General features: G+C 45.3%; 1 long non-coding RNA gene across 1 annotated transcript in view; it reads right to left on the bottom strand.

Annotated features, from left to right (window-relative positions):
• Positions 1-27,975, bottom strand: part of LOC143926968 (uncharacterized) — a 101,175-nt gene that overhangs the window by 24,378 nt on the left and 48,822 nt on the right. Inside the window, exon 2 of the long non-coding RNA XR_013262170.1 lies at positions 3,719-3,822. This is a non-coding gene — a long non-coding RNA (uncharacterized LOC143926968). The remainder of the gene's footprint in view (positions 1-3,718; positions 3,823-27,975) is intronic.

Raw genomic sequence — 27,975 nt, forward strand, 5'->3', positions numbered from 1 at the left:
GGGTACAAAAGTACCCCTACCATTTCACAAAGAAAGTGTCAAAATGGTTAAATAAGACAAACACACTTTTGAAAAATTCCTTTATTAAAAATAAAAAAAATTAAAAAAAGATTCCAGCGGTGCTAATCCACTCTTGCTATCCAGCGACGGGTCTCCGGGGTCCAGCGATGGATGATCATATCCAGCGACGGGGGATCTCTCAGTCCAGCGCTGTCCATACATCCTTCTTCTGTCTCCACTCCGGAGACACTGCAGAGATCCCAGCGCTGACGTTTCTTATATTAGGAGGGTGGGGCCACCCGTCACCTGACCCGCCCCTCTGACGCTGGAGAGGGAAGCCAGGGGTTCCCCAGTGACGTGTGGGTGACCCCGCCCCCTCTGATGTAACGCAGGTTTCCGTTGCATCAGAGGGGGCGGGGTCACCCACACGTCACTGGGGAACCCCTGGCTTCCCTCTCCAGCGTCAGAGGGGCGGGGTCAGGTGACGGGTGGCCCCGCCCTCCTAATATAAGAAACGTCAGCGCTGGGATCTCTGCAGTGTCTCCGGAGTGGAGACAGAAGAAGGATGTATGGACAGCGCTGGACTGAGAGATCCCTCGTCGCTGGATATGATCATCCATCGCTGGACCCCGGAGACCCGTCGCTGGATAGCAAGAGTGGATTAGCACCTCTGGAATCTTTTTTTAATTTTTTTTATTTTTCATAAAGGAATTTTTCAAAAGTGTGTTTGTCTTATTTAACCATTTTGACACTTTCTTTGTGAAATGGTAGGGGTACTTTTGTACCCCCTTACCATTTCAAACAGGGGGGGGCCGGGATCTGGGGGTCCCCTTGTTAAAGGGGGCTTCCAGATTCTGATAAGCCCCCCGCCCGCAGACCCTCACAACCAACGGCCGGGGTTGTGAGAATGAGGCCCTTGTCCTCATCAACATGGGGACAAGGTGCTTTGAGGGGTCACAGACCCCCAAAGCATCCTCCCAATGTTGAGGGTATGTGGCCTGGTACGGTTCAGGAGGGAGGGGGGGGCCGCTCTCTCGTCCCCCCCTCTTTTCCTGCGGCCTGCCAGGTTGCATGCTCGGATAAAGGGTCTGATATGGATTTTTAGGGGGACCCCCACGTCAATTTTTTTTTAAATTTGATGCGGGGTTCCCCTTAATATCCATATCAGACCTGAAGGGTCTGGTTATGGATATTTAGGGGGACCCCCACGTCAATTTTTTTTTAAAATTTGACACGGGTTTCCCCTTAATATCCATTTCAGACCTGAAGGGCCTGGTAATTGAATTTAGGGGAACCCCCACGTTTTTTTTTTTTTTTTTATCAATGAATCAATGAATTGTCGGCTAATGCAGAGAACACTCATTGAGTGTTCTCTGTATTACGGGACCCGACAATAGCCGCAAGTGATTTTAAAAGACTTTTTTTCCTGCACAAATGACACTTTGTGCAGGGACAGTTCTAAGCACCAGAAACATGCGCCCCTTCACAGGCATACTATAGATACCCCCCAGCTACGAAATTTAAAGGAATATTACACTTTTATTGTTTCACTTTATTCATTATTAAAATCACTGCTCCTGAAAAAACGGCAGTTTTTAAAACTTTTTTTTGCATTGATCCATGTCCCCTGGGGCAGGACCCGGGTCCCCAAACACTTTTTAGGACAGTAACCTGCATATTACCCTTTAAAATTAGCACTTTAGATTTCTCCCATAGACTTGTATAGGGTGTTCCGGCTTTTCGAATTTGCTGCGAACAGCCCAAATTGTTCACTGTTCGCTGAACAGGCGAACAGGCAATGTTCGAGTAGAACATGAGTTTGACTCGAACTCGAAGCTCATCCCTAGTGGTGGGTAGATCCGGAAAGGTTCTAAAACAACTGTGTGTGGATCTAGGGTTGCTGGTTTGTGGGAAAAGATAAAGGTTACACCTATTTTTGTGAAATATATTTTTGTGAAATATTAGCTCACGTATATCGACCTTTGTTTACTTTCCAGAAGCCTGAAGCCTATCTCATTTGATGTTCATCGTGCACCGTTCACGGATTATGGCCGTATTGAATGTACTGTGAGTATGGAATCGGACAGAGCGCATGGAAGGGGTGTTTGGAAAATGAATGTGGAGTTGCTAGAGGATGTGAGAGTGAGAGAAGAGTATGTTAGTTTTTAAAAATGTCTATGGAAGTAAGAGTGAGTTATTGAGTGTTTTGGATGAGAATGGTTGTGAGGTGAGTGGGAATGATACGGTAAAGAATGAAGTGTGGAAATTTTATGACAATTTGTTTTCTGAGAAAATTAGGAACATGAGAGTGGAAAAGGATGTGTTGGGAAAAGTGGAGGTAGGTCTGGAGGAAGAGAAGGGATTGAGTGAGGATGTTAAATTGAATGAGTTAGAGGCTGAGTTGAAAGAAATGAAAAACACTTGGTTTGGATGGTCTGCCTGTAGAATATTATAGAGCGTTTTGGGATAGGATTGGTGTGTATGTGCATGAAGTGTGTGTGGCTGTGTTGAAAGAGGGAAGACTGCCTAATGGCGTGTACACACAACCGGACTTTTCGACAGCAAAGTTCCGACGGAACAAATCCATCAGACAATTTGATCGCGTGTGGGCTTCATCTGACCTTTTCTGTCGAAAAATCTGACAGACTTTAAAAATAGAACATGTTTCAAATCTTTCCGCCGGAACCAGTTTCTATCGAGAAAACCGCTCGTCTGTATGCAGGTCCGACGGACCAACAATGACGCAAGGGCAGCTATTGGCTACTGGCTATTGAACTTCCTTTTTCTAGTCCCATCGTACATCATCACGATAAACAAATAGACTTTGGTGTGATTGTGTGTAGTCAAGTCCGGTCGTGTGTATGTGGCATAAGTGTATGTCTGAGAGTCTGATTGTGTTGCTATACAAGAAGGGAGATAAAAGGGACCTCAAAAACTGGAGGCCGATCTCGCTACTTAATGTTGATTACAAACTTATAGCTAAAGTGTTAGCAAACAGAATGCGTGGGGTGATTGACAGAATGGTTGGTGAAGAGCAAGTGTGTGCGGTACCGGGTAGAATGATTTCTGAAAGTTTGGTGTGTTTGAGAGATGTGTTGTGGGACTGTAAGGAAAGAATGCAGAGGGTGGCTGTGTTGACGGTAGATTTTGAAATGGCATGGTTTTTTTGTTTAAAGTTTCGGAGAGAATGGTTGTGTAAGAGAGAATGATTGGATGGGTGAAATGTTTATATGCGGATATTGAAAACAAGATTCAGGTTAATGAGTGGTTGATGGAAGGAGTTGAAGTGAGATTAGGAGTTAGGCAGGGGTGCCCTTTGTCCCCCATGCTTTTTATATGTGCCATTGAACCTTCGATGAGAATGTTGATGAAGGATAAATGTGTGTGTGCATGGATTAATGGTGTCGGGAAGTGGAGGAAGATGTTTGAAAGTGATAGGCTGATGTGGCTGTGATTTGTAAGGGTATAGCAAGTTTGAGAAAAGTACGTTTTTTGCGTGATATTTTTTGTATGGTGAGTGGTTTTAAAATCAACATGGATAAGAGGGAATGCAAGTTTTTTGGGGAGTAGGGTGTGGATGTGAAGTTTGAGTGTGACTTGTATGGGAGAGAAAGTTGTGAGGATGTGGTAATCAAGATTCAAAGTAAAATACATTTCTGGTCTTTAAGGACTTTAACTATGGAAGGAAAAATCTTAACTCTTAAGTCAGTGATCTTACCTATTTTACTGTTTTTATACCAAGTGTTTCTGCCGAAGGACAGGATAATGAGGAGGGTAGAGATGATTGTATTCCAATTCTTCTGGTCTTCAAAGGCAGAGAAACTAAAACGAGAGAAGGTAATGAAGAATAAGGTGAATGGTGGGAAGGAAATGTTATTTGTGGAAAGATTTTTGTTCATTAGGTATGTAGGGATGTGTGTGAAGTCTTGTAGAAAGGAAAATTTGGCTGGATGCATGTTAAGGTATACTGGTGGGGGTCTGATGAGAAAGTTTGGATGGTGTGATGATTTGAAAAGACCTGTGAGCTTTAAAACTCTGTGGTATTATGTACATATAGAAGGAGGAGAGGAAAATTTTGATTTGAATGGAATAGAGAAAGAGTTGTGGTATGAATGCAAGAAAGCGAGTAAGATTTTGGAAGCGAGGGAAGAGATGGAGTAAATAGGGGATTTGACAGTAGTAGAGTGTGAGAAAGTGTGGAAGAATGTATGTATGAAGGACAAAAAGACAAAAAGACCTAGCTTGGATGGGGGTGCATGGTTGTTTACCGGTAAGAACGTTACAGAGAAAAACAGGTATGTCAGATGTAGGGGTTTATAGAGTATTGTGCATTTATTTTGGGAGTGTGGTTTTGCAAAGAAAGAGTGGAAGAGGTTTGGAAGAATAATTGAATAATTGACTGGTGTAAAGGAAATGACGTATGAGATGGTGTTTTATGGGTTGTGAAAGTTAGGGAAGAGGGAAGGAAGAGTGTTTTGGATTTTTGTAAATTGTGTGAAAGATTGTTTGTGGGATGTGAGAAACATCTTGGTGTTTAAGAATGAATGTTTGTTGGTGAGAGAGTGCACAGCCATGGTCTGTGGATGATTGTTTGGCTATGGATATATGGACCGTATTCTGTTGGGCATAGAGGAGGCTTAAAGGATCTGGCATTTTAAGTCCTGGAAAAATTGGGCAGTTATTTAGTAACTAGCTCAGGTTTTAAAAAAAATAAGATTTTTTTTATCTTTTATGTTGTTTGTGGCTAATAAATTGAGCTGACATATAAAATATTTTGTGGAATATGTTCCTAACCTGTTTTTTCCACTAGATGGGAAAAGGTGGAGGGGAGGGTTTTTTTGTGATAGGGAAAGGATAGTAGTTTGAGTATATAGATGGTAGGGTCAGGTATGTTTTTTTCTGTTTAATGTATTTCTTGTCTTCCTTCAAAAAAAAAAAAAAAGAAGGAAAGACTATTTCTGTTGGTTTTTCTGTATATATAATATGAGAATGTTATACATTTGTTTTTTCTTCCTATATTTTCAAAACCTTAAGGAAAGCGCAAAAAATGAATATGCACCAAAAAAGCTATTATTATATGTATTTAAAAAAGAAAGTAATATCTGCGCTTGGTAAAAAACTGCTTGCAGCAGCTGAACACTATAACCCAGATATAAGGTATAAAATAAATGTGTAGAAAAAAAGTGCAGCGCTAAAATATATGAAGAAAGTTGTTGGGCACAGCTTGCAAAAAAAGTGAAAATTAGTGACCATATAATGTGAACAGTGTTACCATAAATCACATATAAAACAAAAAAATGCTAAATACTGCAAAAAAACTTCCATAAATCGCATATAAAGTCACATATAAACCAAGAAATTGCTATATACTGCAAATAAATAAAACTTGCATAGATCAAGCAAAACTGAGGAATATACAAGAACAAAAGATCATATACATATGGAGAGTGCTACAATAAAAGTGCAAAAAAATATGGTGACTTTTTTTATATAGTTAATATCTAAAGGAAGTCCATAAAAGCGACTAAAAAATCTTCATATGAATATGTGACTTGGTGTGATTGCTTGACCTCGTCATACCTGTCACCTCTAGTAAAAGGACCTTACCGGACCGTCAGCGACCCCCATTACTCAGGGAGGTCAAAGAGCGCGAATTGTATCCCCAGAAATGGACTCCAGATTTCCTGGGCCTCCTTGATCTCCCGGGCGTCTCTTGTCAATAGCCTCTGTGTCCTGGACAGTCTCTCAATCACGGTAAGAATCCCAAGTGTTCAAAAGATTGTGCAGATCTTGCAAAAAAGATATGATACTCCAAATAGTGTAATATTGTCTCATCAAAAAGATTTATTGGAGTAAATGAAACAATTTTGTTTGGGAGCTTCCATAAGTCTCCAATTATCTCCAATTATTAGCTTATGCGCAGAGCGTGTGGGCGTGACTACCCGACGATCGTTTCGTCAACAACTGAAGTCATCAGGGGTACCCTGCTGAAATCCCTCCTCTCAGCACAAGTCTTTGCACTCCCCCCCCCCCCCCCCCCCCCGCAAAACAAAAAAAAGCAATTCACCCCTCCTAGCACAAGTCCTCTACCCCTAAAATTTCTCCTTTAAGTAGACATCTCCTCCCCCAGCACAATCCCCCTTCCTAGCCCAAATCATCTCCCCCCATCTCCCCACCCTACACAAATCCCCTTAAATCCCCACTCTTAGCCCTTCCAATTTCCCCTCCTAGAACAATACCCCCCGTCGCTCCCTAAATTCCCCCTTCCAAAACAAATCCCCCCACACTCTCATTACATGATGCCACAGTGCCCAGGGCAGCCGCCCCTCCTACCCACCCCATGTCCCAACCCTGACTGGCTGTGTGGCATCTCTCAGGGTTAGTTTCCAAATGTTCACAACAGTGGATCATACCTATGTTTGGAAACAGACGTTTGTAGTCTCCATCAGAAAAGCACATGACTGAATGGGAGACAAAGGTGTTGATTTACTAAAGGCAAATAGACTGCAAGAGCAGTTTCTCCAGAGCTTAGTAAATGAGCAGAATCTCTGCTTACTTCCATAATCCAATTATGTGAAAGCAAAAATTCAGTTTCTTTTTTTTCCTTGCATGTGATTGGGTACTCTTTGCAAAGTGAAGATTTACCTCATTTACTAAGCTCTGGAGCAACGTGCATGTGCAAAGTCCAACTCCACTGTGCAAAGCACACATTCTATTTGCCTTTAGTAAATAAACCCCAAAGACTGAGCATTGGCACCCTAGAAGAAGTGCTCCGAAGTAATACTTTCACGGCAGGATCGCCACGTATTATTTTAATGAGAGCTACAGATTTAACCGCTTGCGGACCAGCCACCACAGTTTATTGCGGCAGGTTGGCTCCGCTGCGCGAAATCACGTTATTGTATGTGATCTCGCGTGGCTTGGATAGCAGGCGCGCGGGTGCCTGCCGCAAGCTCTGTGAGTTCGACCATGGGTCCCGCAGACCCGATGTCCGCTGGGATATCCGCGATTGTCTCATGGAGAGGAAGAACGGGGAAATGCTTATGTAAACAAGCATTTCCCCATTCTGCCTAGTGACAGGACACTGATCACAGCTCCCTGTGATCAGGAACGGTGATCAGTGTTGTGTCACACATAGCCCCTCCCCCTACAGTTAGAATCACTCCCTAGGACACACTTAACCCCTGCAGCGCCACCTCCTGGTTAACCCCTTCACTGCCAGTTACATTTACACAGTGATCACACTGATCGCTGTATAAATGTGAATGGTACCAAAATAGCGCCAAAAGTGTCTGATGTGTCTGCCATAATGTCGCGGTCACGATAAAAATCGCTGATAGCTGCCATTACTAGTAAAAAAAAAATATTAATAAAAATGTCATAAAACTATCCCCTATTTTGTAGACAGTATAACTTTTGCGCAAACAAATCAATAAACGATTATTGTGATTTTTTTAACCAAAAATATGTAGAAGAATACAGATCGGCCTAAACTGAGGGAAAAAACATTTTTTTATATATTTTTGGGGGATATTTATTATAGCAAAAAGTAAAAAATAATGCGTTTTTTTACAAATTGTCGCTCTTTTTTTGTTTATAGCGCAAAGAATAAAAACTGCAGAGGTGATCAAATACCACCAAAAGAAAGCTCTATTTGTGGGGGAAAAAAGGATGTCAATTTTGTTTGCCTGGCCGCGCAATTGACAGTTAAAGCGGCGCAGTGCCGAATCACAAAAAGCGCTCCAGGGCTGAAGTGGTTAAAGATACAGAAATTTGACTGTTAAATTATATTCACACATTAAAGTTTTACTGAGATGGGTTTACATGCTTTAAGGCAATGCAAAATCACTGTCTCTTACAACAAGAGGGTCGAAACCAAAGTCTGTGATAAGTATATATGTCTCAAGTTTACTAATTACCTGCTATTACCTGGAGTTTACAGACTACAACCAATCTATGAAGAGTCTAAGAGCAATCCTAATTGATCCAGGAGGATTATTGTCGGCAGACAGACAGTAAAGTGACTTTCCACTTCAGTATAAAGTATACATGCAAATGTTTCACTATTCTTTGCAGAGTAGTAATTTAGTTTCATGGGGAAAAATAAGTTATAATAGAAATAAGTGTGAATAGTGACTATGGCTTTTCCTGGGAAACAAAAAGGAACTATCATAGCCTCCTGTTAGCATCTTCTGTTGGGCCTGTGCATGTGTGCCGCCATCTCCATTCTACCTTTGTAGATAATATGAACTCTGTATTACAATCCATTCTATGGAGAGTTTATATTCTGTAATCTATTCTCTTTTTAAATTATCTGGAGAATTTATACTATGCTCTCTATCCAGTCCTATGGAGAGTTTGTACTTTGTACTTCATTCTCCTTTTATTCCTACGGAGAGTTTATACTCTATACTTCTTTCTCCCTTCAATCCTGTCAAGAATCCATACTCTGCACTTCATTCCTTATTCTGTCTCATTGAGCGTTCGTATGTAATTCCTACTCTATTTAGTCCTGGAAAATTCGCAATCCATACTCCACTCATTATTTATTTCAGAGGTCTGCAAACTTTCTAAACAAGGGGCCATTTTACTGTCTTTCAAACTTTAGGGGGGCCAAATATTGGCCAATGAGTATAGAAAAAGGCCTGGAGTCAGTGACAGGAAACAACAACCCATCATTGGTGGCAGTGGGAGAAATAGTGCCCCATGATTGGTGTCAGTAGGAGGAACAGTCCCCATAATTGGTGTAAGTGGAGGCCCCATTGTTGGCGTCAGTGGCAGGAACTATGCTCCACTGTTGCTAACAGTGGGGGCAATAATGCCCCAAGGACCGGATAAAATCAAGGAAAGGTCTGCATCCGGCCTTCAGGCAGCAGTTTGGAAATCACTGATTTATCCACCAGTATCTATCAATGCAGTCTAATTGGTGCCCATCAATGTAGCCTCACCAGTGCCCATTAGTGCAGCCTGATCAGTGTCCATCAGCTCAGCCTCACCAGTGCCCATCAAAGCAGCCTCGCCAGTGTCAATCAATTCTGGCTAATTAGTGCCCATCAATGCAGCCTCACCAGTGCCCATTAGTGCAGCCTGATCAGTGCCCTTTAGTGCAGCCTGATCGGTGCCCATCAGCTCAGCCTCATCAATGCCCATCAATGTAGCCTCACCAGTGTCCATCAATGCAACGTGATCAGTGCCCATCAATGCAGCCTTACCAGTGCCCATTAGTGCAGCCTAATCAGTGCCCATCAGCTCAGCCTCAGCCTCACCAGTGCCCATCAATGCAGCCTGATCAGTGACCATCAATGCAGCCTCACTAGTGCCCATTAGTGCAGCCTGATCAGTGCCCATCTGCAGCCTCACCATTGCCCACTAATGCCGCCTGTTCAGTGCCCATCAATGCAGCCTCACCAGTACCCATCAGCTCAGCCTCATCAGTGCCCATCAATGCAGCATCACCAGTGTCCATCAATGCATCCTGATCAGTGCCCATCAATGCAGCCTCACCGGTGTCCATTAGTGCAGCCTGATCAGTGCCCATCAATGCAGCCTCACCAGTGCCCATCAGCTCAGAGAGAAACACAGGGAGAGAGAGCGAGAAAAAAATCCAACCCCTTAATTCTTCCGGACCACGCCCGTTCTCCCTCTGCCTATCACTCCGCACTTTCCGTAGGCATCAGTTCAGTGGGTGGTGCCGGATCTAAAGGGGAATCCAACGCCTTCATTCTTCCAGCCCATGGCCGTTCTCCCACTGCCCTCAGGCATATCACTTCGCAGGAACCAGTTCAGTGGGCGGCGCTGCGAGGGCAGTGAGGGCAACCGACCTACTTGTAAATTTTCCGCTATCATGGTAGGCCAGTCTAGCCCTGCTTTAATATCACAGCCACGCCCCACTTGTACATTGCAGTTTCCCCTTTAAATCACAGCCCTTTTCACATCCCAGTCTCGCCTTTTACAACACAGTGTCCCCTTTTTACATTGAAGAATCCCCCTCTTTACATCACAGTGCTCTTCTTTATATCACAGCACCCAGCCCCTTTACAATATAGCTCCTTTTACATTACATCACCCTCTTTACAACACAGCACCCCCTTTGCATCACAGCACTCCTCTTTACAATACAGTCTCCCTTTATATATGTGCCCCCCCCTTACATTACAGTGCACCCTTTACATCACAGCCCTCCTTTACAGCAAAGTTCCACATTTACATCACAGCCCCCCCCCTTTATATAACACTGTCTCCTTTTCTTCAGTGTCCCCAGTCTCCCTTCACATCACAGACCTCACACCTTTACATCAGTGTCCTCAGCCCCCACCTCACATCACAGTTCCCCCCACATCAGTGTCCTCTGTCACCCCTTTAACATCACAGCCCCCCGACAGGTTATTTCAATTGGTGGTAAATCTCAGTTCCCTTCACATCACAGCCCCCTTTCTTGTATTCACAGCCCCTTTTCCTTGCACTCCAATCCCCTTCATAGCCCCCTTTCCTTGCACCTAGTCCCCTTCACAGCCCCCATTCTTGTATACCAGTCCCTTTCACAGCCCCCCTTTCTTGTTTCTCAGTTCCTATTACAGTCCCCCTTCTTTACATCCCCCAGTCCACTTTGCATGAAAGCCCACTCCCTTACAACTCGTTTTCCCTTTCAATCAAAGCCTCTCCCCAACATTTCCAATCCTAACTTGCGCCGTGGTTGGTGCGCCGTGGTGTGGTGTGTCTGGACAGGTGCGGGACTGCCCAGCTTTTCCTGTTGGCAGGCAGATGATTGGTTGTTAGGGCCACCCTGTGCCTTGCCAGGAAGTGAGCTTGGGGGTGGGCCTCTGTCTGGGTGTACCACACCTTCTATTTAGTGACTTCTGATCTATACTGAAACAGAAAGTGTAGGGAAATCCAAAATTTTAGAGTTGTCACCAAAACAAGAAGAAGGGTAAAAATCCAAATGTGGACATCTGTTGATTGACAATTGGACATAAAGTGAAGGGGTGACACATATGGCAAAGAAAAAAAATAAGCTCACAAGGTTTTAAAGTGATATTAAAGTCTTTATTTTTGTTTAAAACTAACAAATATGTTTTACCTACCTTCTCTGTACAGTTGGTTTGTCACAGAGCAGCCCAGATCCTCCTCTTCTTGGGTACCTTGCCAGAACTCCTAGCTCTTCCCTCCTGCCAAGTGCCCCCACAGCAAGCAGCTTGCTATGGGGGGGACCTGAGCCAACGCAAGCAGCTTGCTATGGGGGGGGCCCGAGATGAGCTGCTACTCTGCGTGTCCATTCAGATATGAAGCCACGGCTTGGCCCTGTGCCCCCTCTCTCTCTTCATTGGTTCTCTGACTTTGATTGACAGCAGGGGGAGCCAATGGCGCAGAAATTGTGCATGCATTCCATTGCATACACTGTCTGTAATAACATTCAAGAGGGCTTACATTTCTAACAGTTGTGGTGCTATCATTATATATACCTATTAGAATGCAGCTTTTTGAAGACTAATACTGTTATGCCCAAAACAATCATTCATTGATCCTATTGAGGATTCAGGGACTTGGTTTCTTCCTTCTTGGATTCAATTATCCACATGAAATAATTGCTGTGCATTAATAGAGTTGTTCTGGCACGTGGATGTAGCAGGGTGATGTTTAGGCAGGGCTGCTATTAAATTTATTTGCCAAGTGACAGTTGCCTTTGACAATTGCTAGGAGGTCAACTGACTTTGCCCTAATTCTGGAGTTGCTGCACTTCTCTCTTCTGTTGCAAAGGTAGATGGGTATCTGGTGACATTAGATAAGACAGGGGCATTGCAAGGACAGATTAGGAATGAATGGGTTGTCTCAGCCAATGCCAGGGATTTTTTTTGGTCCCTTGGCCTGCTGGGAGAACCTATTTATTTGGGTGTAGTCAGGTGATTGGGGTTCTGTGCCACCTGGATGGCTGTCTGGTTGGATGTATGTTGTATTGCCCCGGGCTGCTAGGCCAGAGACCTAAGGCCTATCCCTGGGACATCTGGTTGCTAGGCTATCTGAGGGCCTATCCATAAGCAAGAGAACAGTTTAGGGTTGGGATAGCAGGCTTGCAGTCCAACCACAAGTAATGGTTCTGCCCGCCGGAGAACCAGTTGTAGTTGGTGGTAGAGGGGAAGCTGTCGCTACTAAGCAACCATCCACCTTGTTACCGGGCACCACTGTTAGTAGCTGAAGCAAGTACAAGAGCAGTATTCTCACCAGCAGGATGGTGAACAATTGGGAAACTTCAGCAAGTGCCAAGCAAGGGACCCAGACAGCAGAGGTGCTGCTTGCCGACTATTATTGTGTGCCAAGCCAGGGACCAAGCAGGCCAGCGGGTGACGTTGAGGAGTATCTGTGAGTGGCAAGCTAGGGACCCAGCAGGGATGCAGAGGTGACGCTTGAGGAATATAATGAGTGAAAAAATTGGAAGAGCTCAGGAGATTCTGTGGCGAGTGGATCTGTTAGTCGAGTGAAAGACTGGGAGCTCGGTTGAGTGAAGTTCTACAATAGGAGGTTGTAGAAGAAGTAAAGGCGTTTGTTGCAACCTTTGTTAGAAACTGTTACAAGATTGTTCCCATGGGAGACAGCGGTCCTACTCATACAGATGTGGTGTCTAGCTGGATGCCTTTACCTGCATGGCTGTCTACCTATAGAAGTCTCAGAGTCTGCCAATTAACATTACTTAAGGATGTCCTGGCCCTAACCCTCTCTCCCACAGTTCTGTTCAAGAGACAATAAATCTCTTTGCATTCAAGAAGTGTCTGGTGCCGATCAATCTACCTTGCATTACACCCACCATGCCTTGTGACCCACTCTACACAGAAGGATGTCAGCTGTCCCTGACTCTTGAGGTCACCATTAGGCCTCTGGGGGTCACACAGTCCCTGTCCCCAGGAGAGAAGGGGGTTCCTGTCCCCAGGGGAGAAGGGGGTCACTGTCCCAAGGAGAGAAGGGGGTCCCTGTCCCCAAGAGAGAAGGGGGTTCCTGTCCCCAGGCGAGAAGGGGGTTCCTGTCCCCAAGAGAGAAGGGGGTCCCTGTCCTCAGGGGAGAAGAGGGTTCCTGTCCTCAAGAGAGAAGGGGGTTCCTGTCCCCAAGAGAGAAGGGGGTTCCTGTCCCCAGGGGAGAAGGGGGTTATTGTCCTCAAGAGAGAAAGCGGTTCCTGTCCCCAAGAGAGAAGGGGGTCCCTGTCCCCGGGGGGGGGGTTCCTGTCCCCAGGAGAGAAGGGGGTCCCTGTCCCCAAGAGAGAAGGGGGTCCCTGTCCCCAGGGGAGAAGGAGGTCCCTGTCCCCAAGAGAGAAGGTGGTCCCTGTCCCCAAGAGAGAAGGGGGTTCCTGTCCCCAAGAGAGAAGGGGGTCCCTGTCCCCAGGAGAGAAGGGGTCCCTGTCCCCAGGAGAGAAGGGGGTTCCTGTCCCAAAGAGAGAAGGGGGTCCCTGTCCCCAAGAGAGAAGGGGGTCCCTGTCCCCAGGAGAGAAGGGGGTTCCTGTCCCCATTAGAGAAGGGGGTCCCTGGCCCCAGGGGAGAAGGGGGTTCCTGTCCCCAAGAGAGAAGGTGGTCCCTGCCCCAGGAGAGAAGGGGGTCCCTGTCCCCAGGGCAAAAGGGGGTCCCTGTCCCCAGGGCAGAAGGGGGTTCCTGTCCCCAAGAGAGAAGGGGTCCCCTGTCCTCCAAGAGAGAGGAGGTCCCTGTCCCCAAGGGGGAGAAGGTTTCCCTGTCCTCAGGGGGGAGAAGGGGGTCCCTGTCCTCAGGGGGGAAGAGGGTCCCTGTCCTCAGAGGGGGGGGAAGGGGGTCCCTGTCCTCAGAGGGAGGGAAAAGGGGGTCCCTGCCCTCAGGGGGGAAGGGGGTCCCTGTCCTCAGAGGGGGGAAGGGGGTCCCTGTGCTCGGGTGAAGGGGGTCCCTGTCCTCTGGGAAGATGGAGTGGGATATGGGATGGTCTCACTTACCATGACATGCAGGTCCCTCATTTATGGTCGTCTGGGCTCCCTCCAGCAACACGGATGGGTGAACAGCATATCCCCAGGGAGCACAGCTATGGCTTGACAATCTGGCAGCAATTGATGGGCACAGTGGTGGCAATTTATGGGCACAGTGGTTGCGTTTGATGGGCACAGTGAGGTAGCGTTTGATGGGCACAGTAAGGCAGCGTTTTCTGGGCACAGTGAGGCGGGGTTTTCTGGCAACAGTGAGGCGTTTGCTGGGCACAGTGAGGTGACGTTTTCTGGGCGCAGTGAGGCATTTGCTGGGCACAGTGAGGCGGTGTTTTCTGGGCACAGCGAGGCGTTTGCTGGGCACAGTGAGGTGTTTTCTGGATGCAATGAAGCGTTTGCTGGGCACAGTGAGGCGTTTGACGGCCACAGTGAGGCGTTTGACGGACACAGTGGCAGCGTATTTATTGGCAGAACAATGTACTGTACTTGGACTCAGTGCTATGCACGGGGGCCCACCCCCCTCTCCAAGCTCTGCTCTATCTCCCCCTCCCACCAACTCTCCGCCTCCGCCCACCCCCTCGAGTCCATACGTTTCTGGACCCTGGACATACATAAGATCCGCGCATTCGCGATTCGCAGCGTGAGAGCATAATATTTCTCAACCGCTGCTAGCTCCCGCACATGTGCGATCAAGGGCCGTGAAATCTTGCATGTTTCAGTGACGTTTGCTTTCTGCATGAGTCGCAGAAAATTTTACTACACCGGCACTGGAATTGTGCTGGTTCCCGCATCGCAACAGTGTGAAACTAGGCTAACAGGTTATTTCAATTGATGGTAAATAAAGTATTTTTTTTCTTTTTTATAATTTATGGTTTAACACTATAACTCATGTGGCTTTAATTTATTACTTAACCTGGCAGAGGTTTTAGCCCTCCTCATTCTACTTTTGTTTGAAATGGCTGGAATTCCACTTTAAGGCTGGGTTCACAACATGGCGCGGCTCACAGCAGGGGTCTAGTGCGTCCCCTTTCACTGTTTCACCCCGAACGTTTGGCTAAATTCGGACCTGGAATAGACCAGAAGACGCACAAGAGCCACACCGAAGATGGGTGAACAGGCTTCATAGAGAGCCGGTCACAATCTCCTGAAATGGAAAACCTGCATCCAATTCACAATAGTGTGAACCCAGCCTTAAGCATATCTTAAAGGGGTTGTAAAGGTTTAATTTTTTATTTATTTTTTTAAATAACAAACATGTTATACTTACCTCCTCTGTTCAGTTCGTTTTGCACAGAGTGGCCCCGAACATCCTCTTCTGGGGTCCCTCGGCGGCTGTCTCGGCTCCTCCCCGCAAGAGCTAACCCCCCTCTGGGAAGCGATCTCCCTTAGCCACCGAGTGTATCACTCGGTCCCGCCCCCCCGGCCTGCCGCATCATTGATTTGATTGACAGCAGCGGGAGCCAATGGCTACGCTGATATCAATCATCCAATGAAGAGCCCAGAAGAGCTGGGGCAAAGCAACGCAGAATCGCGCACACTGAGATTGGGGGCTCAGGTAAGTAAAACGGGGCCTCAGGGGGGCCGGAGAGTGCAATGTGTTTTTTCACCTTAATGCATAGGATGCATTAAAGGTGAAAAAACACAAAGCTTTACAACCCCTTTAATGGAATAACAAAAATGTATTTATCTTGATGCTCTTGGAGAACCAGCCAAAGTCTTGTGCAGACAGACTATAAAAAAAATCACAAGTAGGAGCAGTTGATGGTTCTGCGGTAGTACTTGTTGTCACCAATTACCTGGATATTGCTAATTTGTTGAAGTAGCCTCACACCCTTCATAGCCTCAGGCCTTACATAGCGCTTGAGATCATTTGCATTGTTTTTATAATGAGCTCCCTGCTGTGTACTAATTAACTCCTAAGCCTAGGTAACAAACAAAGTTTAAACAAAGCCTATTACAACCTGGCTCAGACACAGATTTTACATATTTTATTCTCATTAAAATTACTTTTTTTTTTACTGACATTGTCTGGTCAGCATCTTCAACCTACACGTATAATACAAGATGTACAAATATGACCCAGCCAGGCAGCTGCCATAATGATATTTTACTTGGAAATCTGTGTGGAGCAGAATTTTAAATGGTATTGAAGGATAGAAATATTAGTCATTTAGAAAGGTGCACGCCATAATTTTAGTAGTAAGATATATAAAAGTAATATAGTAGTAAGTAATAATATAGTATCATTATTGTGTAAACTATGGACCTTTATGTTAAAACAGTTAAATGCTCACTTGAAATACATACTGTATACATTAACTCTTCAGCAGCACTTGTAATTGTGTTCAATCTGACTTGAGAACCAGGCACTGCTGCCACACATCACATTCAGGCTTTCCTACTTCACTTTACTCTATTGGAGGTAAGCAATAAAGTTTGGTCATGAACCTGCCCCTGGTATGAGATGGGTCAATGATGGAGATGCAGCATTCCGATGAGATCTGCTCCAGTAAGCATGTCAAAACTATTGACCGACAGTACTGTGCAAAGTAATAGTGCAATGACTGGACCAGAATGCTTGCCCAGGCCCTCATTATCCAAGTGCGAGTGCTCCAGTGCAGTGCATAACAGAAGGCTGATATCGAGAAAGATTAATTTATTTGCGCTACTTCTATATGCTGTTGCAGTGGCTCCCTAGGGAGCTGCTGAGATGTGGGATCCCCTGGCTGCTCCCAGTGGAGGCCCACCCTGAACTGAACCCAAAATCACCAACACACCATTAACATAAAGTGGGCTTTTTTTTAGGTCAAAAGAAATTGGTGCAGAGGAAAATTGGTTAAGTCATTGTGGAAATAATAAGGCATAGTTTAAATTTTAGAACTAAATATTGTTATAACGGATATAAGAGACAACAATATGGCCTGATCTAAAATTCTAAAGCCCTAACTACCGTATGCCACTGGCCAGTTCTGGCCTAGTACACAGTTTACCAGAATTGTGGCCCATTAACTCTTTTTGAAGGCTTCTCAGGGTTTTTGAAGACCTCTCACCACTAACGCAGTTTAGTGTCTGTTTCCTTGAGATCAGGGGAGAGGCCACACTGCACACAGGGACCCCCTATAAAGCCTGCATTAGCTGAATACATAGGCTTCTCCCTCTCTGAGGCTCCCAGAGGGCAACCCTGACAGGTTCCTTAGAGCTTTCTCATCTTCTGTATGGCAGCACTGCCTCCCCTGCTCTGCAGCTCCTCTGCTCTATGCACAGGTATCTGGGCTCTCCTCCATAGCTTTGTACACCTCACTGACCAGTGACTTGGTTCTCTCCTCTGCACCAAACACACGTACAGTGTATACACCAGCAACCCTCATGGTGCTCCTTCCTGAGCTGAACCATAGGCTCTCCTCCCAGCAAATCCAGTGGGCAGGATAAAATTCAAACCACAGGCAGGCAACTAATCCCAGTTCTGCCACTCCTCTTGTACTGGAGGTACCTCCTCCCTTACTTTTGCTGGCTGCTTAAGCTATATAACACTGCTTAGTTGTGTGAGTTAGCTTCCCTCATGGATGGAGGTCAAATTCCTGCACCAGGTTCCACACTGGAACTATAATGTAATTTTACTTGCCAGTGACACCTGTCCCGACACTGAATACAGAGTAATTTTGACGGATAGAGCATTAAACACTCATTTGCCTCCACCAGCTCTTTTATTCACATTACATGTTACAATTAACTTAATTCAGCCCGAAGGCATGGAGGGAAATTGCTGTATACTTTGCGAGGCCTTGCACACCTTTGGTCCCTAGGAGGGTTCAATTACTTGGCAGGTCTTAACGTAGGGATCCTGACACTTAGAAGGGTAGACTATGCAGCCAACAATTCACCCTCCGATGAAACCTCCGTCACTGGCCACCACCACCTCCTCTCCTAAACCGGCTGCTTCTTCTTCCTTTTTATTTATCACTCTCCATAACCCTGGAGTTAACGTGATGATTTACACTCTTTCCCCATTCCTATTCACTGTAGGAGCACTCTCTTTTTTTTTTACCAGTTATTCAGAGTTGACTTACTGTTACAAAAACAGAACTTTCCAAATAGTGTAAAACAGGGCCGTTTGAAGGAATTTGGGGGCCCCAAGCAAAGTGGACATGGAGATTACCAGACTGCTGACATACTGCATGAGACTACCAGACTGCTGACATACTGCATGAGATTACCTGTGAATTTGTGCCCCGATGAGAGCTTTGCAGAGTGCACAGAGGACACAGGAGGCTGTATTCGTGTGCTAGCCAGCAGAGAGGGGATGGGGCCGGGAGCTCCACTCGGAACAGAGCGGCTGTAGTTAGAGCAGGTATCGGAGTGGGCACGTCAGTGGAACTCCTGGCCCTGCCCCCAGATCTCTGTATTCCCCAGCCAGTGTAGAGGGGGCGGGCCCGGGAGCCCCACTCCGATCACTGCTCTAACCGAGCATACAGGCTACATGGGGCGGGGTCAGTGGAGCTCCCAGCCCTGCCCCCTCTCTGCTGGCTAGATTGGGAATACAGCCTCCCGTGTCCTCTGTACACTCTGCAAAGCCGGGTCCCCAATTCTCGGGTAGCGCGGGCCCCCCTACAAGGATTGGGCCCAGCCCAGGGCATATTCCCCGTTTGCTCTGTGCTAAACAACTGCCCTGCTTATAGGAAGCGGCGCCTGGTGGCGCGGCTGGGGCCTCAGGCCAGCTTAGGGCCCCAAGCAATTGCTTGGTTTGCCTGTCCTGTCGTGACGGGCCTGGTGTAAAACGACAGTTCCGTCACATCTCCACATTACAGTTCTCCAACAAATACTTGGGCAATGCAGCAGGTTAGCAAGCATGACAATACCCCTTCTCTCCTCTTGTATGCTATGCCTGACTTGGGCAATGATGTGGTGCTCATGTCTTTGGCTTGTAGTAGTTTCCAACCAGTGCTAACATGGCTTTATTTTTACAGTCCCATTTCAGGGTGTCACCATGGCTTAACTCCACTCCAGGTTTCACTCTACATCCCCATGTGTATAGCACCCTGATGTCTAAGCAGGGTTTCTAGCAAATTTACCTGCCAAGTGATAGTTGCCTTGGCCGATTGATAGGAGGTCAATTGATTTCACTCTAATTCTGGAGTTGCTGCACTTCTCTCTTCTGTCACTAAATGGCTGGGTATCTGGTGACATTAGATAAGACAAGGGCAATGCAAGGACAGATTAGGAATAGTTGACATGTCTCAGCCAATGGGCAGGGATTTTCTTGGGTTCCTTGGCCTGCTGGGAGAGCCTATTTATCTGGGAAAGGTCAGGTGATATGTGTTTCTGTGCCACCTGGACAGCTGTCTGGGTGGACGTGTGTTGTGCTGCCCCGGGTTGCTAGGCCAGAGCCTAAGGCCTAGCAGCACGGAGGGGAAGCTGTCGCCACTAAGGGGCCATCCACCTTGTTACCGGGGACCACAGTGAGTGGCTGAAGCAAGTACCATAGCAGTAATCTCACCAACCAGGGATGTTGAAGAATTGTGAAACTTCAGCAAGGTGTCAAGCCAGGGACCCAGCCAGCGGAGGTGACGCTTGCAGAGCAGTCTTGTGTACCAAGCCAGGGACTGAGCAGTCCAGTGGAGTGAAGCTTGAGCAATATCTGTGAATGCCAAGCTAGGGACCCAGCAGGGATGTGGGGGGTTAAGCTTGAGGAAGATACTCAGTGAGCAGATTGGAAGAGCTCAGGAGATCCAGTGGCAGTGGATCAGTGATTCTAAGTGATAGACTGGGAGCTCAGTTGAGTGAAGATCTAAGGAGATTGTAGAAGAAGTGAAAGAGTTCATTACAACCTTTGTTAGAATAGAAACTGTTCAAGATCGTTGCCATAGGAGACAGCTTGTCTACACATGCATATGTGGTGTCCCATCTGGGGTGCCTTTCCCTGCACGGCTATCTGTCTATAGAAGTCTCAGAGTCTGCCAATTAACATTGCAACCACTTAAGGGTGTCCTAGCCCTAAACCCTCTCTCCCACAGTTCTATTTAAGAGATAATAAATCTCTTTGAATTCAAGAAGTGCCTGGCGCCCATGAATCTACCTCGCATTACACCCACCATGCCTTGTAACCCACTCTACACAGAAGGATGTCAGCTGTCTCTAACTTTGGAGGTCACCATTAGGCATCTGGGGACCCGGAACCTGGCTACATATATACACACGTATACTACATGTATAGGCTTTTTCAACTCCAATGATGACCAAACAACACACTGGCCCATCTCCCTATCATGATATACATCCCCACTATGGGAAGCACCACATGTTCCTCCTCTCCTCCTACTCACCTTGCAAACTGTCTATCAAAGGCCAGGAATGGAGAGGTAAGCGATGACTTCCAGGCTGTGCAGCTCTGAATTATAGGGCCTGCTGGCTGGACTTCAATACATTTTGTGTTTTTTTAATGAACATGCAACTATATTTATTAGAATTTTTATTTTTTGTCTGGGGTTTAGCTTTTAATCCATCCTGCTTCATGTAAGGTTAGATGAACATTAAGGAATATTTTAACCAGCGTAGTTAGTTGCATACTATGCAACCTGCCAGGAAATTCCCAGTTCTTTTTGGTTTGCCTTTACCATGCTGCACCCTATGAAATATGTTAGAATTGCAGCTTTATTATGTTCCAGCATTACCAATATGCCTGTAAGGAGCTGTAGTTTGGCCTCCCTTGTGCTATGTATGTATTCTCTCCTCTCCATAGACTTGGCTCCCCTATATGCCAGCTAAAAAATGTGTATTTAATAATAACACAGTACAATAATAAAAAAAAGCCAATAGAAGATCAAAAATGCCTGGAGGAAATTGCTTGAGTCAGCATGTGACAATTGACACCTTGGTAGGTTTCTCATGGCCCAGCTGGGTGCCAAATCCAATTTTTTTTCTTTACTGTAGCTTTTCAAAGATGGCCGTGATTTCCCTCCTCTGCCATACAGAGACGCTTTGTAGCAGTCATTTGTGTGCGAAATACCAGCATACAATTATAAGCCATCTTCCCTTTTGCACCTCCAACTGCTTGGAAACACCACAGAATTGGTACCTTTCTCCCCCATATATAGTAAGTCCACAGTATTTTGCTTCTGTCACTGAGTATAGCCAAGATGTGTCTCATTAGCATACCAGACTCTCTCTATGTCCCATTCAATATTTTTTCCCTGCCGAGCATGCTCCCAAATGTTACTCTTGCGCCCAGTTGAACTTGTAATACTGACTGCAGAGGACTCTTAGCCTGGCCTAAAAGGCCTTTTGCATCCCACTCACAGCCAACGCAGACCGTACTGGTCCTTCTGGGTGTTGAACTACCTCACTTGGAAAAAAACTACGAAGAGAAACCATTTATGCCCCATACACACGATCAGACATTCCGACAACAAAATCCATCTGATTTTTTCCAACGGATTTTGGCCCAAACTTGTCTAGCATACACACGGTCGCACAAAGTTGTCGGAAAATCCAATCGTTCTGAACGCATTGACGTTGAACGCGTACGATGGGACTATAAATGGGCCAGTAGCCAATATCTTTTGTCTTGGAATTTATTCTGAGCATGCGTAGCACTTTGTCCGTCAAAATTGTCTACACACAATCGGAATTTAAACGATCGGATTTTGTTGTCGGAAAATTTTACGTCCAGCTCTCAAACTTTGTGTGTCGGAAATTCCGATGGAAAAAGTCCGATGGAGCCCACACACGATCGGATTTTCCGACAAAATGATCCAATCGCACATTTTCCATCTGAAAGTCCAACCGTGTGTGCAGGGCATTAGAAGTATATAGCTGTCAATCCTTGCCACATCCCAAATAAAGATAATAAAGCTTTAAAAATTAGGTACCCCAGGGATTTTATGGGCAAGGAAGGTAAGCCAGAATGACAAGGAGTAATATCGTAAAAAAAATATAAATTTATTGAATATACATATATATTAAATTAAAATGGCACAAGTGGGTACACCTAAAAACAATGCATTTAAACATGGTTTAATAGAACAGCAACTGAATACTGGAACACACTAGGCTCAAAAATAGAGGTTACAGTGAATGTGTGGTCACAGATGATGTTTCGGAGATGGAGGGTGTAAGCAGTCAATTCCTTCTTCAGGGTTTTTTTTACAGGCTGTTTGTTCTATTCAAAAATGTGTACATAAAGAAAAACATGTAAATACATATAGGTGCTAGAGAAAATATAAATGTATATGGATACAGTAGGTAAACAGCAAGATATCTATTAGTGGGACATGGGAATACATCATGTCCTTGGAAATATAATACACATCAGAGGTTCACAAATAGCAGGGGCTTGCATCTCTGCATTCGGTAGTTGCATGAGGGACTCTGGAAACCAAGAGTGAGTTTGCAATAATCCGTTTCACATTCACCAAGGGTGATGGAATTCCTAAGAGGACTTTGTGTGTAAAAAAGTACATGCTGAGTAGCCTTGCAGCTTCACCCTGGCCGGAAAATGCACCAAAAATCACAGAGATCACCACAAGATGTGAAACCAATCTAACAAAAAGATATAAATATATAATCAAGATCATGGGTGAAAAGTGAATTAACGAGTAGTGGGTAAGTATATATATAATCACTGCTAAGCTGAAAATTAATCATCTGCAGACAAACCCAAAAGCACTCACCCCTTTCTATAGTCTTAAAGGGTAGTTGGTGCAGAGGTTACTGTGAGCCTGACTGTGCAGCTAAGGAGTGTTTGGATTGACCCTGTTTATAAGGAGCTGTGTAAAGATATCCAGCCATACAAACCAGGTGTATAGATCAATAGATGGGAGTGTTTGAGCCACTGATCATCGTACCCATTACAATAAATGAGGCCAAATTATCACATATTCCTGTCAGAGAGGTAACATATAGGTGATCTCTCGGCTTAAGCAACGTCCGGCGTGACCACATCATAAGGCGTGATCACACCAGACGCCGACAGAGCCGCCGACACAACAGATGAGTGAGCAGTGCTGGTCTGGTGGAAGGAGACAAGCCCGCATTCCCGGGATGGCACATAGACCGTCACTGGGCAGGCGGAGGTGCGCTATAGCCCAAAAATATTGGCCCCGAAATGCAAGTAAAGCATTATGGGGCCGCCGTGTGCCAGGGAGTCTCGATGCGTCAGGAGGCCAAGGAGAAACAGTGTGTCTAAAGCCGCGTACACACGGGCGGACTGTATGGCCTACTTAGTCCGTCAAAACACATTTCAGCGGACAGTCCGCTCGTGTGTGGGCTTCAGCGGACTTTTTCAGCGTGCAGTCTGGCGTACTAAGTATTTCGGATTTTTCGAAATACTGTCCGTCATACTTTGGTTTCAGTGGACAATCCGCTCGTCAGTAGGCTAGTTCGACGGACTAAGAATGGCGCATGCTCAGAAAGGATTTACACGGCGAAAGGTTGCATTGCTGTGTATTGGACTTCCTATTTCTAGTCCCGTCGTACGTGCTGTACACGTCATCGCGCAAGCTTTCGACGGACTGTTTGTGCATCCGTGTGTGGTCAAGTCCGTTCATTCGAAAGTAGGACGGACTGTCCGTCAGATTGTATGACGGACTAAGTAGGCCATACAGTCCGCCCGTGTGTACGCGGCTTAAGGCACCCACATTGAGTTTAAATCCCCCCATCAAATCATTCTCTACAGCTATTATCTTTTGCACCACCACCCCCTCCCTTTAGACTGTAAGCTCTACGAGCAGGGACCTCCTGTACCTTATGTATTGAACTGTACTGTAATTGTGTTGTCCCCACCCCCCCCTATACATTGTAAAGCGCAGTGTAAACTGTTGGCGCTATATAAATCGTGTATAATAATAATATAATAAATAGTAAATAAAAAGTTGATCAAAAGTTTTTTGCTGTTTTTTATGTGTTTTTTTCTAAAAGGTTGCCATGGCGTGAAGATTGCAGAGACTGGAGCCTCTGCCTGTACATCCAGAGAAATTTCATGACATCATGGAACTATAAAACAAGTAAAGGGTATAGTTTGGATAGCTAGGTCATAAAATAAGTAAATAAATGTAGAAGTAGACTGAACATTTTAAACATTACGAATGGTAAAAGTGCTGTGTTAGCACAATGAGTACAGAGGAAAGACAAAGAGGTTGACAGTGCAGACCCTGCAATGATTATATTGAAAATTAACCACTTGCTTACTGGGCACTTAAACACCCTTCCTGCCCAGACCAATTTTCAGCTTTCGGTGCTCTCACACTTTGAATGACAATTACTCAGTCATGCAACACTGTACCCAAATGAATTTTTTGTCCTTTTTTTCCCACAAATAGAGCTTTCTTTTGGTGGTATTTGATCACCTCTGGGGTTTTAATTTTTTGCGCTATAAATGAAAAAAGACCGAAAATCTTGAAAAAAAACTGATATTTCTTTGTTTCTGTGACATAATTATGCAAATTATTAATTTTTCTTCATAAATTTTTGCCACAATTTATACTGCTACATATCTTTGGTAAAAATAACCCAAATTAGTGGATATTATTTGGTCTTTGTGAAAGTTAGAGAGTCTACAAGCTGTGGTGTGAATCGCACAAAATTGATCACATCTGATGTACTGGTGGACTATCTCGCTTCTTGTGACCCGAACAAGTCAGGAAAGTACAAATACCCCCCAAATGACCCCTTTTTGGAAAGTAGACATTCCAAGGTATTTCGTAAGAGGCATAGTGAGCTTTTTGATGTTGTCATTTTTTTCCCACAATTCTTTGCAAAATTAAGATTTTTCATTTTTTTTCTCCACAAAATTGTCATTGTAATAGGTTATTTCTCTTACATGGCATGTGTATACCACAAATGACACCCCCCAAAAAATTCTGCTACTCCTCCTGAGTATTACAATACCACATGTGTGGGACTTTTTCACAGCCTGGCCACATAGAGAGGCCCAACATGCAGGTAGCACCATCATGTGTTCTAGGAACATAAATTACACATCTAACTTGTTGACTATTTATTACACTTTTGAAGCACCAGGACAATAAAACGTGACACTGATGACAGATGGCACTGATACGTGGCAATGATGACACTTATACGTGGCACTGATGACACGTGGCACTGATGACAGATGGCACTAATATGTGGCACTGATGACAGATGGCACTAAGATGTGGCACTGATGACACGTGGCACTTATACGTGGCACTGATGACACGTGGCACTAATACGTGGCACTGAAGACACGTGGCACTAATACGTGGCACTGATGACAGATGGCACTAATACGTGCCACCGATGACAGATGGCACTAATACATGGCACCGATGACGCGTGACACTGATGACAGATGGCACTGATAAGTGGCATTAATGACACGTGACACTGACAACAGATGGCACGTGACACTGACAGGTGGCACTGATGACAAATGGCACTGATACGTGGCACTGATGACAGATGGCACTAATACGTGGCACTGATGACAGATGGCACTATGTGGCACTGATGACACGTGGCACTGATGACAGATGGCACTTATACGTGGCACTGATGACAGATGGCACTGGGGACAAATGGCACTGACAACAGGTGGCACTGGGGGCAGGTGGCACTAGGGGCAGGTAGCACTGGGGTGGATGGCACTGGGGGCAGGTAGCACTGGGGTGGATGGCACTGGGGTGGATGGCACTGGGGCGGATGGCACTGGGGCGGATGGCACTGGGGCAGGATGGCACTGGGGCAGGATGGCACTGCTGGGGGAGGATGGATGGCACTGCTAGGGGAGGATGGATGGCACTGCTGGGGGAGGATGGCACTTTTTTTTTTTCAAAACAAAGCAAAGCAGAATGGCTGCCGCTGCAGCCGTTCATCTCTCCCCTCTCACACTCTGTCTGTGTGAGGAGGGAGAGCGGCGCTGAGAGATGATCTCATATGTTTACATATGAGATCATCTCCCATTGGACACGTCGATCACGCTGTAAACGGCCGCTGTGATTGGCCGTTTACAGCGATCTGTGTTTGCCTGTCCCCGGGGGACACGGCGAACACAGAACTTCCGCGATACGCGCCCGCGGCGACGCGTATTGCGGAAGTAAACATTAGGATGTCCAGGGACGGCCTCCCGGATGAACGCGCCTGCTCTACGGCCGTCATTCGGCTATAGGGCGGGGCGTGAGGTGGTTAAGCAATGCAGGGTGTGAGTGAGGGGATGAATAAAGAGGTTGATAATGATAAAATCCAGGGGAGTGATGAAGTGGGGAAGGTGTATTAGACGGAATGTGTTGCACAACAGGGCAGTGGAGTTACCTTGGTTTTTTACTAAAAATAAAAAAAAGAGTGGGGATTAAGGGTGTGACAAAAAGTGAAAGGATATTGGCTCAGGTTGCTGCAGGTTCTCCAGCACTGGCAGCCCCATAGGGTGCGAGAAGCATGTAATCTTCCTTGATATGTTCCTCAACTGTCATCAGTGTGTTAATATATGAGTGACCCTTTCTTTTTTCTTAGCCACTTGGTGAGGCCAGAAAGCAAAAAAGTCAATTCAGATTGACAAATACATTATGACCGCGTATGGCGTTTTTTAAAATGTATGTCTATGAGCACAAATAGGCTGCAGCTGTGGTTCATGGGAGCAACAACAACAAGCAAAATTTAGACTGTACAGCCAAACGTCTAAGGCCGCGTACACACGCGCGGACTGTTCGCCCAACTTTGTCCGCTGAACAGTGTTTGGGCGGACAGTGTGTAGGCTTGTTCGTCAAACTAAGTTCCGCGCATGCTCAGAAAGGATTTACACGCCGAAAGTTATAATGCAGTGTATAGGACGTCGTATTTTTCGTCCCGTCGTACGTGCCGTTCACGTCATCGCGCACGGTTTCAGCAAACTGTTCGTCCGTCGTGTGTGGCCATGTCCGTCCATGCTAATTTTGAGCGGACTGTTTGCCGAAACTGTTTGACGGACAAAGTTGGGCGAACAGTCCGCGCATGTGTACGCGGCCTAATGTACAACAACCCTCAAATGAATTTCTCCACAATGCATATAGATACAGAGATAAATGAGGGCTTGTTTAAAAGTGTTTAATGCTTCTTCAAAATATATAAATACTATAGTGTGCATAGTCTGGACACAGGCTCTCTTTAGCTCCCTCTAGTAATGTACAAATCTCTATATTCAACACAGCAACAAAAATGTTTAAAAGCAAGCATGTAAAATTGGAGTCAATAAAATTACTTTAAGATAAAAATGTAAAAAAAATAAAATAAAAAAAAAACTACATCATTCTTTCTGTTAAAAACAGGTACTGCAATGATTTAAAATCATATTTTTAGTTTAAGCATGCGCATTAACCACCCTTGCTGTCCAAACATTTAAGAATGTAAGGCAGTAATTTTAGATAATGTTTATCCTATGACATCTATTAATACATTTACAGAAAGGAAACACTGAAACAGACCATTCTAATTTATATGTGGAAATTTTCTTTTGCCTTCAAATCTGAGATAAAATCATACTATGAGTTCCACATATGGAGAGCTGGGAAGCAGAGGCAGACCAGATGTTGGGTATTATAATCCTGAGGGCTTAAAGAGAAGTTGAACATTATATATTAATGGGAAGGTTAATGTCCCATGAGGGTGGTACAGTATCATGCAGTGTAAGGCTCAGTGATGTTATATATAGGATCATCCCATCCAATGCGTGGCCTCAATTCCATCCTACAGTCCAGAGCTGTGCACTTCACTCATACATACAAAGAATTCACGAAAAACCACATTAAAAAGAATACTTAGTTAAATCAGAATATGCTCTTGCTACTTTATTTACAGTAAATACTTGGAATTATAGGAATAAATCACGATGGGCAAATTAATGAGTCCCTATAAGTGGGCTTTGACACAACACAGTGTTTTCGGGAGTCCTTGCACAGTCTGATTACACAGTATTACCATACAGTATTTTATCAATCACAAAGATGTATCATACTAGGTGCCTGACATGCTACACTGAATAATGGGACACAGGTCCGTCTTGAGCTAGCTGTAAATGACTTAAATTTCCTTCTGAATTGGCCAGAATT

The sequence above is a fragment of the Lithobates pipiens genome, unplaced genomic scaffold, assembly GCF_037356315.1.
Source record: "Lithobates pipiens isolate NorthernLeopardFrog02 unplaced genomic scaffold, aLitPip1_a1.2 Scaffold_23, whole genome shotgun sequence".
Classification (NCBI taxonomy): Eukaryota; Metazoa; Chordata; class Amphibia; order Anura; family Ranidae; genus Lithobates; species Lithobates pipiens.